Source organism: Palaemon carinicauda, chromosome 1, assembly GCF_036898095.1.
Source record: "Palaemon carinicauda isolate YSFRI2023 chromosome 1, ASM3689809v2, whole genome shotgun sequence".
Classification (NCBI taxonomy): domain Eukaryota; kingdom Metazoa; phylum Arthropoda; class Malacostraca; order Decapoda; family Palaemonidae; genus Palaemon; species Palaemon carinicauda.
The window spans coordinates 113,932,748-113,942,002 of NC_090725.1; positions in this window are offsets into that span (position 1 = coordinate 113,932,748).

Below are 9,255 nucleotides of genomic sequence, written 5' to 3' on the forward strand. Positions count from 1 at the left end.
GGGGCATTGTCACTGTCCCTTTCCTTGCCCTCCCTGGTCCCAAGTTGGGTGTGGCGCTGATCATATGTGTATACGGTCAGTCTCTGGGGCATTGTCACTGTCCCTTTCCTTGCCCTCCCTGGTCCCAAGTTGGGTGTGGCGCTGATCATATGTGTATACGGTCAGTCTCTGGGGCATTGTCACTGTCCCTTTCCTTGCCCTCCCTGGTCCCAAGTTGGGTGTGGCGCTGATCATATGTGTATACGGTCAGTCTCTGGGGCATTGTCACTGTCCCTTTCCTTGCCCTCCCTGGTCCCAAGTTGGGTGTGGCGCTGATCATATGTGTATACGGTCAGTCTCTGGGGCATTGTCACTGTCCCTTTCCTTGCCCTCCCTGGTCCCAAGTTGGGTGTAGAGTGGGTTTGGGCGCTGATCATATGTGTATACGGTCAGTCTCTGGGGCATTGTCACTGTCCCTTTCCTTGCCCTCCCTGGTCCCAAGTTGGGTGTAGAGTGGTTTGGGCGCTGATCATATGTGTATACGGTCAGTCTCTGGGGCATTGTCACTGTCCCTTTCCTTGCCCTCCCTGGTCCCAAGTTGGGTGTGGCGCTGATCATATGTGTATACGGTCAGTCTCTGGGGCATTGTCACTGTCCCTTTCCTTGCCCTCCCGGTCCCAAGTTGGGTGTGACGCTGATCATATGTGTATACGGTCAGTCTCTGGGGCATTGTCACTGTCCCTTTCCTTGCCCTCCCTGGTCCCAAGTTGGGTGTGACGCTGATCATATGTGTATACGGTCAGTCTCTGGGGCATTGTCACTGTCCCTTTCCTTGCCCTCCCTGGTCCCAAGTTGGGTGTGGTGCTGATCATATGTGTATACGGTCAGTCTCTGGGGCATTGTCACTGTCCCTTTCCTTGCCCTCCCTGGTCCCAAGTTGGGTGTGTGGGTTTGGGCGCTGATCATATGTGTATACGGTCAGTCTCTGGGGCATTGTCACTGTCCCTCTTCCTTGCCCTCCCTGGTCCCAAGTTGGGTGTAGAGTGGGTTTGGGCGCTGATCATATGTGTATACGGTCAGTCTCTGGGGCATTGTCACTGTCCCTTTCCTTGCCCTCCCTGGTCCCAAGTTGGGTGTGGCGCTGATCATATGTGTATACGGTCAGTCTCTGGGGCATTGTCACTGTCCCTTTCCTTGCCCTCCCTGGTCCCAAGTTGGGTGTGGCGCTGATCATATGTGTATACGGTCAGTCTCTGGGGCATTGTCACTGTCCCTTTCCTTGCCCTCCCTGGTCCCAAGTTGGGTGTGGCGCTGATCATATGTGTATACGGTCAGTCTCTGGGGCATTGTCACTGTCCCTTTCCTTGCCCTCCCTGGTCCCAAGTTGGGTGTGGCGCTGATCATATGTGTATACGGTCAGTCTCTGGGGCATTGTCACTGTCCCTTTCCTTGCCCTCCCTGGTCCCAAGTTGGGTGTGGCGCTGATCATATGTGTATACGGTCAGTCTCTGGGGCATTGTCACTGTCCCTTTCCTTGCCCTCCCTGGTCCCAAGTTGGGTGTGGCGCTGATCATATGTGTATACGGTCAGTCTCTGGGGCATTGTCACTGTCCCTTCCTTGCCCTCCCTGGTCCCAAGTTGGGTGTGGCGCTGATCATATGTGTATACGGTCAGTCTCTGGGGCATTGTCACTGTCCCTTTCCTTGCCCTCCCTGGTCCCAAGTTGGGTGTGGCGCTGATCATATGTGTATACGGTCAGTCTCTGGGGCATTGTCACTGTCCCTTTCCTTGCCCTCCCTGGTCCCAAGTTGGGTGTGGCGCTGATCATATGTGTATACGGTCAGTCTCTGGGGCATTGTCACTGTCCCTTTCCTTGCCCTCCCTGGTCCCAAGTTGGGTGTGGCGCTGATCATATGTGTATACGGTCAGTCTCTGGGGCATTGTCACTGTCCCTTTCCTTGCCCTCCCTGGTCCCAAGTTGGGTGTGGCGCTGATCATATGTGTATATGGTCAGTCTCTGGGGCATTGTCACTGTCCCTTTCCTTGCCCTCCCTGGTCCCAAGTGGGTGTGGCGCTGATCATATGTGTATATGGTCAGTCTCTGGGGCATTGTCACTGTCCCTTTCCTTGCCCTCCCTGGTCCCAAGTTGGGTGTGGCGCTGATCATATGTGTATACGGTCAGTCTCTGGGGCATTGTCACTGTCCCTTTCCTTGCCCTCCCTGGTCCCAAGTTGGGTGTGGCGCTGATCATATGTGTATACGGTCAGTCTCTGGGGCATTGTCACTGTCCCTTTCCTTGCCCTCCCTGGTCCCAAGTTGGGTGTGGCGCTGATCATATGTGTATACGGTCAGTCTCTGGGGCATTGTCACTGTCCCTTTCCTTGCCCTCCCTGGTCCCAAGTTGGGTGTGGCGCTGATCATATGTGTATACGGTCAGTCTCTGGGGCATTGTCACTGTCCCTTTCCTTGCCCTCCCTGGTCCCAAGTTGGGTGTGGCGCTGATCATATGTGTATACGGTCAGTCTCTGGGGCATTGTCACTGTCCCTTTCCTTGCCCTCCCTGGTCCCAAGTTGGGTGTGGCGCTGATCATATGTGTATACGGTCAGTCTCTGGGGCATTGTCACTGTCCCTTTCCTTGCCCTCCCTGGTCCCAAGTTGGGTGTGGCGCTGATCATATGTGTATACGGTCAGTCTCTGGGGCATTGTCACTGTCCCTTTCCTTGCCCTCCCTGGTCCCAAGTTGGGTGTGGCGCTGATCATATGTGTATACGGTCAGTCTCTGGGGCATTGTCACTGTCCCTTTCCTTGCCCTCCCTGGTCCCAAGTTGGGTGTAGAGTGGGTTTGGGCCTGATCATATGTGTATACGGTCAGTCTCTGGGGCATTGTCACTGTCCCTTTCCTTGCCCTCCCTGGTCCCAAGTTGGGTGTGAGCGCTGATCATATGTGTATACGGTCAGTCTCTGGGGCATTGTCACTGTCCCTTTCCTTGCCCTCCCTGGTCCCAAGTTGGGTGTGGCGCTGATCATATGTGTATACGGTCAGTCTCTGGGGCATTGTCACTGTCCCTTTCCTTGCCCTCCCTGGTCCCAAGTTGGGTGTGACGCTGATCATATGTGTATACGGTCAGTCTCTGGGGCATTGTCACTGTCCCTTTCCTTGCCCTCCCTGGTCCCAAGTTGGGTGTGGCGCTGATCATATGTGTATACGGTCAGTCTCTGGGGCATTGTCACTGTCCCTTTCCTTGCCCTCCCTGGTCCCAAGTTGGGTGTGGCGCTGATCATATGTGTATACGGTCAGTCTCTGGGGCATTGTCACTGTCCCTTTCCTTGCCCTCCCTGGTCCCAAGTTGGGTGTGAGCGCTGATCATATGTGTATACGGTCAGTCTCTGGGGCATTGTCACTGTCCCTTTCCTTGCCCTCCCTGGTCCCAAGTTGGGTGTGGCGCTGATCATATGTGTATACGGTCAGTCTCTGGGGCATTGTCACTGTCCCTTTCCTTGCCCTCCCTGGTCCCAAGTTGGGTGTGGCGCTGATCATATGTGTATACGGTCAGTCTCTGGGGCATTGTCACTGTCCCTTTCCTTGCCCTCCCTGGTCCCAAGTTGGGTGTGGCGCTGATCATATGTGTATACGGTCAGTCTCTGGGGCATTGTCACTGTCCCTTTCCTTGCCCTCCCTGGTCCCAAGTTGGGTGTGGCGCTGATCATATGTGTATACGGTCAGTCTCTGGGGCATTGTCACTGTCCCTTTCCTTGCCCTCCCTGGTCCCAAGTTGGGTGTGGCGCTGATCATATGTGTATACGGTCAGTCTCTGGGGCATTGTCACTGTCCCTTTCCTTGCCCTCCCTGGTCCCAAGTTGGGTGTGGCGCTGATCATATGTGTATACGGTCAGTCTCTGGGGCATTGTCACTGTCCCTTTCCTTGCCCTCCCTGGTCCCAAGTTGGGTGTGGCGCTGATCATATGTGTATATGGTCAGTCTCTGGGGCATTGTCACTGTCCCTTTCCTTGCCCTCCCTGGTCCCAAGTTGGGTGTGGTGCGCTGATCATATGTGTATACGGTCAGTCTCTGGGGCATTGTCACTGTCCCTTTCCTTGCCCTCCCTGGTCCCAAGTTGGGTGTGGCGCTGATCATATGTGTATACGGTCAGTCTCTGGGGCATTGTCACTGTCCCTTTCCTTGCCCTCCCTGGTCCCAAGTTGGGTGTGGCGCTGATCATATGTGTATACGGTCAGTCTCTGGGGCATTGTCACTGTCCCTTTCCTTGCCCTCCCTGGTCCCAAGTTGGGTGTGGCGCTGATCATATGTGTATACGGTCAGTCTCTGGGGCATTGTCACTGTCCCTTTCCTTGCCCTCCCTGGTCCCAAGTTGGGTGTGGCGCTGATCATATGTGTATACGGTCAGTCTCTGGGGCATTGTCACTGTCCCTTTCCTTGCCCTCCCTGGTCCCAAGTTGGGTGTGTGCGCTGATCATATGTGTATACGGTCAGTCTCTGGGGCATTGTCACTGTCCCTTTCCTTGCCCTCCCTGGTCCCAAGTTGGGTGTGAGCGCTGATCATATGTGTATACGGTCAGTCTCTGGGGCATTGTCACTGTCCCTTTCCTTGCCCTCCCTGGTCCCAAGTTGGGTGTGGCGCTGATCATATGTGTATACGGTCAGTCTCTGGGGCATTGTCACTGTCCCTTTCCTTGCCCTCCCTGGTCCCAAGTTGGGTGTGAGCGCTGATCATATGTGTATACGGTCAGTCTCTGGGGCATTGTCACTGTCCCTTTCCTTGCCCTCCCTGGTCCCAAGTTGGGTGTGGCGCTGATCATATGTGTATACGGTCAGTCTCTGGGGCATTGTCACTGTCCCTTTCCTTGCCCTCCCTGGTCCCAAGTTGGGTGTGGCGCTGATCATATGTGTATACGGTCAGTCTCTGGGGCATTGTCACTGTCCCTTTCCTTGCCCTCCCTGGTCCCAAGTTGGGTGTGGCGCTGATCATATGTGTATACGGTCAGTCTCTGGGGCATTGTCACTGTCCCTTTCCTTGCCCTCCCTGGTCCCAAGTTGGGTGTGAGCGCTGATCATATGTGTATACGGTCAGTCTCTGGGGCATTGTCACTGTCCCTTTCCTTGCCCTCCCTGGTCCCAAGTTGGGTGTGGCGCTGATCATATGTGTATACGGTCAGTCTCTGGGGCATTGTCACTGTCCCTTTCCTTGCCCTCCCTGGTCCCAAGTTGGGTGTGGCGCTGATCATATGTGTATACGGTCAGTCTCTGGGGCATTGTCACTGTCCCTTTCCTTGCCCTCCCTGGTCCCAAGTTGGGTGTGGCGCTGATCATATGTGTATACGGTCAGTCTCTGGGGCATTGTCACTGTCCCTTTCCTTGCCCTCCCTGGTCCCAAGTTGGGTGTGGCGCTGATCATATGTGTATACGGTCAGTCTCTGGGGCATTGTCACTGTCCCTTTCCTTGCCCTCCCTGGTCCCAAGTTGGGTGTGGCGCTGATCATATGTGTATACGGTCAGTCTCTGGGGCATTGTCACTGTCCCTTTCCTTGCCCTCCCTGGTCCCAAGTTGGGTGTGGCGCTGATCATATGTGTATACGGTCAGTCTCTGGGGCATTGTCACTGTCCCTTTCCTTGCCCTCCCTGGTCCCAAGTTGGGTGTGGCGCTGATCATATGTGTATACGGTCAGTCTCTGGGGCATTGTCACTGTCCCTTTCCTTGCCCTCCCTGGTCCCAAGTTGGGTGTGGCGCTGATCATATGTGTATACGGTCAGTCTCTGGGGCATTGTCACTGTCCCTTTCCTTGCCCTCCCTGGTCCCAAGTTGTGTAGAGTGTTTGGGCGCTGATCATATGTGTATACGGTCAGTCTCTGGGGCATTGTCACTGTCCCTTTCCTTGCCCTCCCTGGTCCCAAGTTGGGTGTGGCGCTGATCATATGTGTATACGGTCAGTCTCTGGGGCATTGTCACTGTCCCTTTCCTTGCCCTCCCTGGTCCCAAGTTGGGTGTGGCGCTGATCATATGTGTATACGGTCAGTCTCTGGGGCATTGTCACTGTCCCTTTCCTTGCCCTCCCTGGTCCCAAGTTGGGTGTGGCGCTGATCATATGTGTATACGGTCAGTCTCTGGGGCATTGTCACTGTCCCTTTCCTTGCCCTCCCTGGTCCCAAGTTGGGTGTGGCGCTGATCATATGTGTATACGGTCAGTCTCTGGGGCATTGTCACTGTCCCTTTCCTTGCCCTCCCTGGTCCCAAGTTGGGTGTGGCGCTGATCATATGTGTATACGGTCAGTCTCTGGGGCATTGTCACTGTCCCTTTCCTTGCCCTCCCTGGTCCCAAGTTGGGTGTGAGTGCTGATCATATGTGTATACGGTCAGTCTCTGGGGCATTGTCACTGTCCCTTTCCTTGCCCTCCCTGGTCCCAAGTTGGGTGTAGAGTGGGTTTGGGCGCTGATCATATGTGTATACGGTCAGTCTCTGGGGCATTGTCACTGTCCCTTTCCTTGCCCTCCCTGGTCCCAAGTTGGGTGTGGCGCTGATCATATGTGTATACGGTCAGTCTCTGGGGCATTGTCACTGTCCCTTTCCTTGCCCTCCCTGGTCCCAAGTTGGGTGTGGCGCTGATCATATGTGTATACGGTCAGTCTCTGGGGCATTGTCACTGTCCCTTTCCTTGCCCTCCCTGGTCCCAAGTTGGGTGTGGCGCTGATCATATGTGTATACGGTCAGTCTCTGGGGCATTGTCACTGTCCCTTTCCTTGCCCTCCCTGGTCCCAAGTTGGGTGTGGCGCTGATCATATGTGTATACGGTCAGTCTCTGGGGCATTGTCACTGTCCCTTTCCTTGCCCTCCCTGGTCCCAAGTTGGGTGTGGCGCTGATCATATGTGTATACGGTCAGTCTCTGGGGCATTGTCACTGTCCCTTTCCTTGCCCTCCCTGGTCCCAAGTTGGGTGTGGCGCTGATCATATGTGTATACGGTCAGTCTCTGGGGCATTGTCACTGTCCCTTTCCTTGCCCTCCCTGGTCCCAAGTTGGGTGTGGCGCTGATCATATGTGTATACGGTCAGTCTCTGGGGCATTGTCACTGTCCCTTTCCTTGCCCTCCCTGGTCCCAAGTTGGGTGTGGCGCTGATCATATGTGTATACGGTCAGTCTCTGGGGCATTGTCACTGTCCCTTTCCTTGCCCTCCCTGGTCCCAAGTTGGGTGTGGCGCTGATCATATGTGTATACGGTCAGTCTCTGGGGCATTGTCACTGTCCCTTTCCTTGCCCTCCCTGGTCCCAAGTTGGGTGTGGCGCTGATCATATGTGTATACGGTCAGTCTCTGGGGCATTGTCACTGTCCCTTTCCTTGCCCTCCCTGGTCCCAAGTTGGGTGTGGCGCTGATCATATGTGTATACGGTCAGTCTCTGGGGCATTGTCACTGTCCCTTTCCTTGCCCTCCCTGGTCCCAAGTTGGGTGTGGCGCTGATCATATGTGTATACGGTCAGTCTCTGGGGCATTGTCACTGTCCCTTCCTTGCCCTCCCTGGTCCCAAGTTGGGTGTGGCGCTGATCATATGTGTATACGGTCAGTCTCTGGGGCATTGTCACTGTCCCTTTCCTTGCCCTCCCTGGTCCCAAGTTGGGTGTGGCGCTGATCATATGTGTATACGGTCAGTCTCTGGGGCATTGTCACTGTCCCTTTCCTTGCCCTCCCTGGTCCCAAGTTGGGTGTGGCGCTGATCATATGTGTATACGGTCAGTCTCTGGGGCATTGTCACTGTCCCTTTCCTTGCCCTCCCTGGTCCCAAGTTGGGTGTGGCGCTGATCATATGTGTATACGGTCAGTCTCTGGGGCATTGTCACTGTCCCTTCCTTGCCCTCCCTGGTCCCAAGTTGGGTGTGGCGCTGATCATATGTGTATACGGTCAGTCTCTGGGGCATTGTCACTGTCCCTTCCTTGCCCTCCCTGGTCCCAAGTTGGGTGTGGCGCTGATCATATGTGTATACGGTCAGTCTCTGGGGCATTGTCACTGTCCCTTCCTTGCCCTCCCTGGTCCCAAGTTGGGTGTGGCGCTGATCATATGTGTATACGGTCAGTCTCTGGGGCATTGTCACTGTCCCCTTCCTTGCCCTCCCTGGTCCCAAGTTGGGTGTGGCGCTGATCATATGTGTATACGGTCAGTCTCTGGGGCATTGTCACTGTCCCTTTCCTTGCCCTCCCTGGTCCCAAGTTGGGTGTGGCGCTGATCATATGTGTATACGGTCAGTCTCTGGGGCATTGTCACTGTCCCTTTCCTTGCCCTCCCTGGTCCCAAGTTGGGTGTGGCGCTGATCATATGTGTATACGGTCAGTCTCTGGGGCATTGTCACTGTCCCTTTCCTTGCCCTCCCTGGTCCCAAGTTGGGTGTGGCGCTGATCATATGTGTATACGGTCAGTCTCTGGGGCATTGTCACTGTCCCTTTCCTTGCCCTCCCTGGTCCCAAGTTGGGTGTGGCGCTGATCATATGTGTATACGGTCAGTCTCTGGGGCATTGTCACTGTCCCTTTCCTTGCCCTCCCTGGTCCCAAGTTGGGTGTGGCGCTGATCATATGTGTATACGGTCAGTCTCTGGGGCATTGTCACTGTCCCTTCCTTGCCCTCCCTGGTCCCAAGTTGGGTGTGGCGCTGATCATATGTGTATACGGTCAGTCTCTGGGGCATTGTCACTGTCCCCTTCCTTGCCCTCCCTGGTCCCAAGTTGGGTGTGGCGCTGATCATATGTGTATACGGTCAGTCTCTGGGGCATTGTCACTGTCCCTTTCCTTGCCCTCCCTGGTCCCAAGTTGGGTGTGGCGCTGATCATATGTGTATACGGTCAGTCTCTGGGGCATTGTCACTGTCCCTTTCCTTGCCCTCCCTGGTCCCAAGTTGGGTGTGGCGCTGATCATATGTGTATACGGTCAGTCTCTGGGGCATTGTCACTGTCCCTTTCCTTGCCCTCCCTGGTCCCAAGTTGGGTGTGGCGCTGATCATATGTGTATACGGTCAGTCTCTGGGGCATTGTCACTGTCCCTTTCCTTGCCCTCCCTGGTCCCAAGTTGGGTGTGGCGCTGATCATATGTGTATACGGTCAGTCTCTGGGGCATTGTCACTGTCCCTTTCCTTGCCCTCCCTGGTCCCAAGTTGGGTGTGGCGCTGATCATATGTGTATACGGTCAGTCTCTGGGGCATTGTCACTGTCCCTTTCCTTGCCCTCCCTGGTCCCAAGTTGGGTGTGGCGCTGATCATATGTGTATACGGTCAGTCT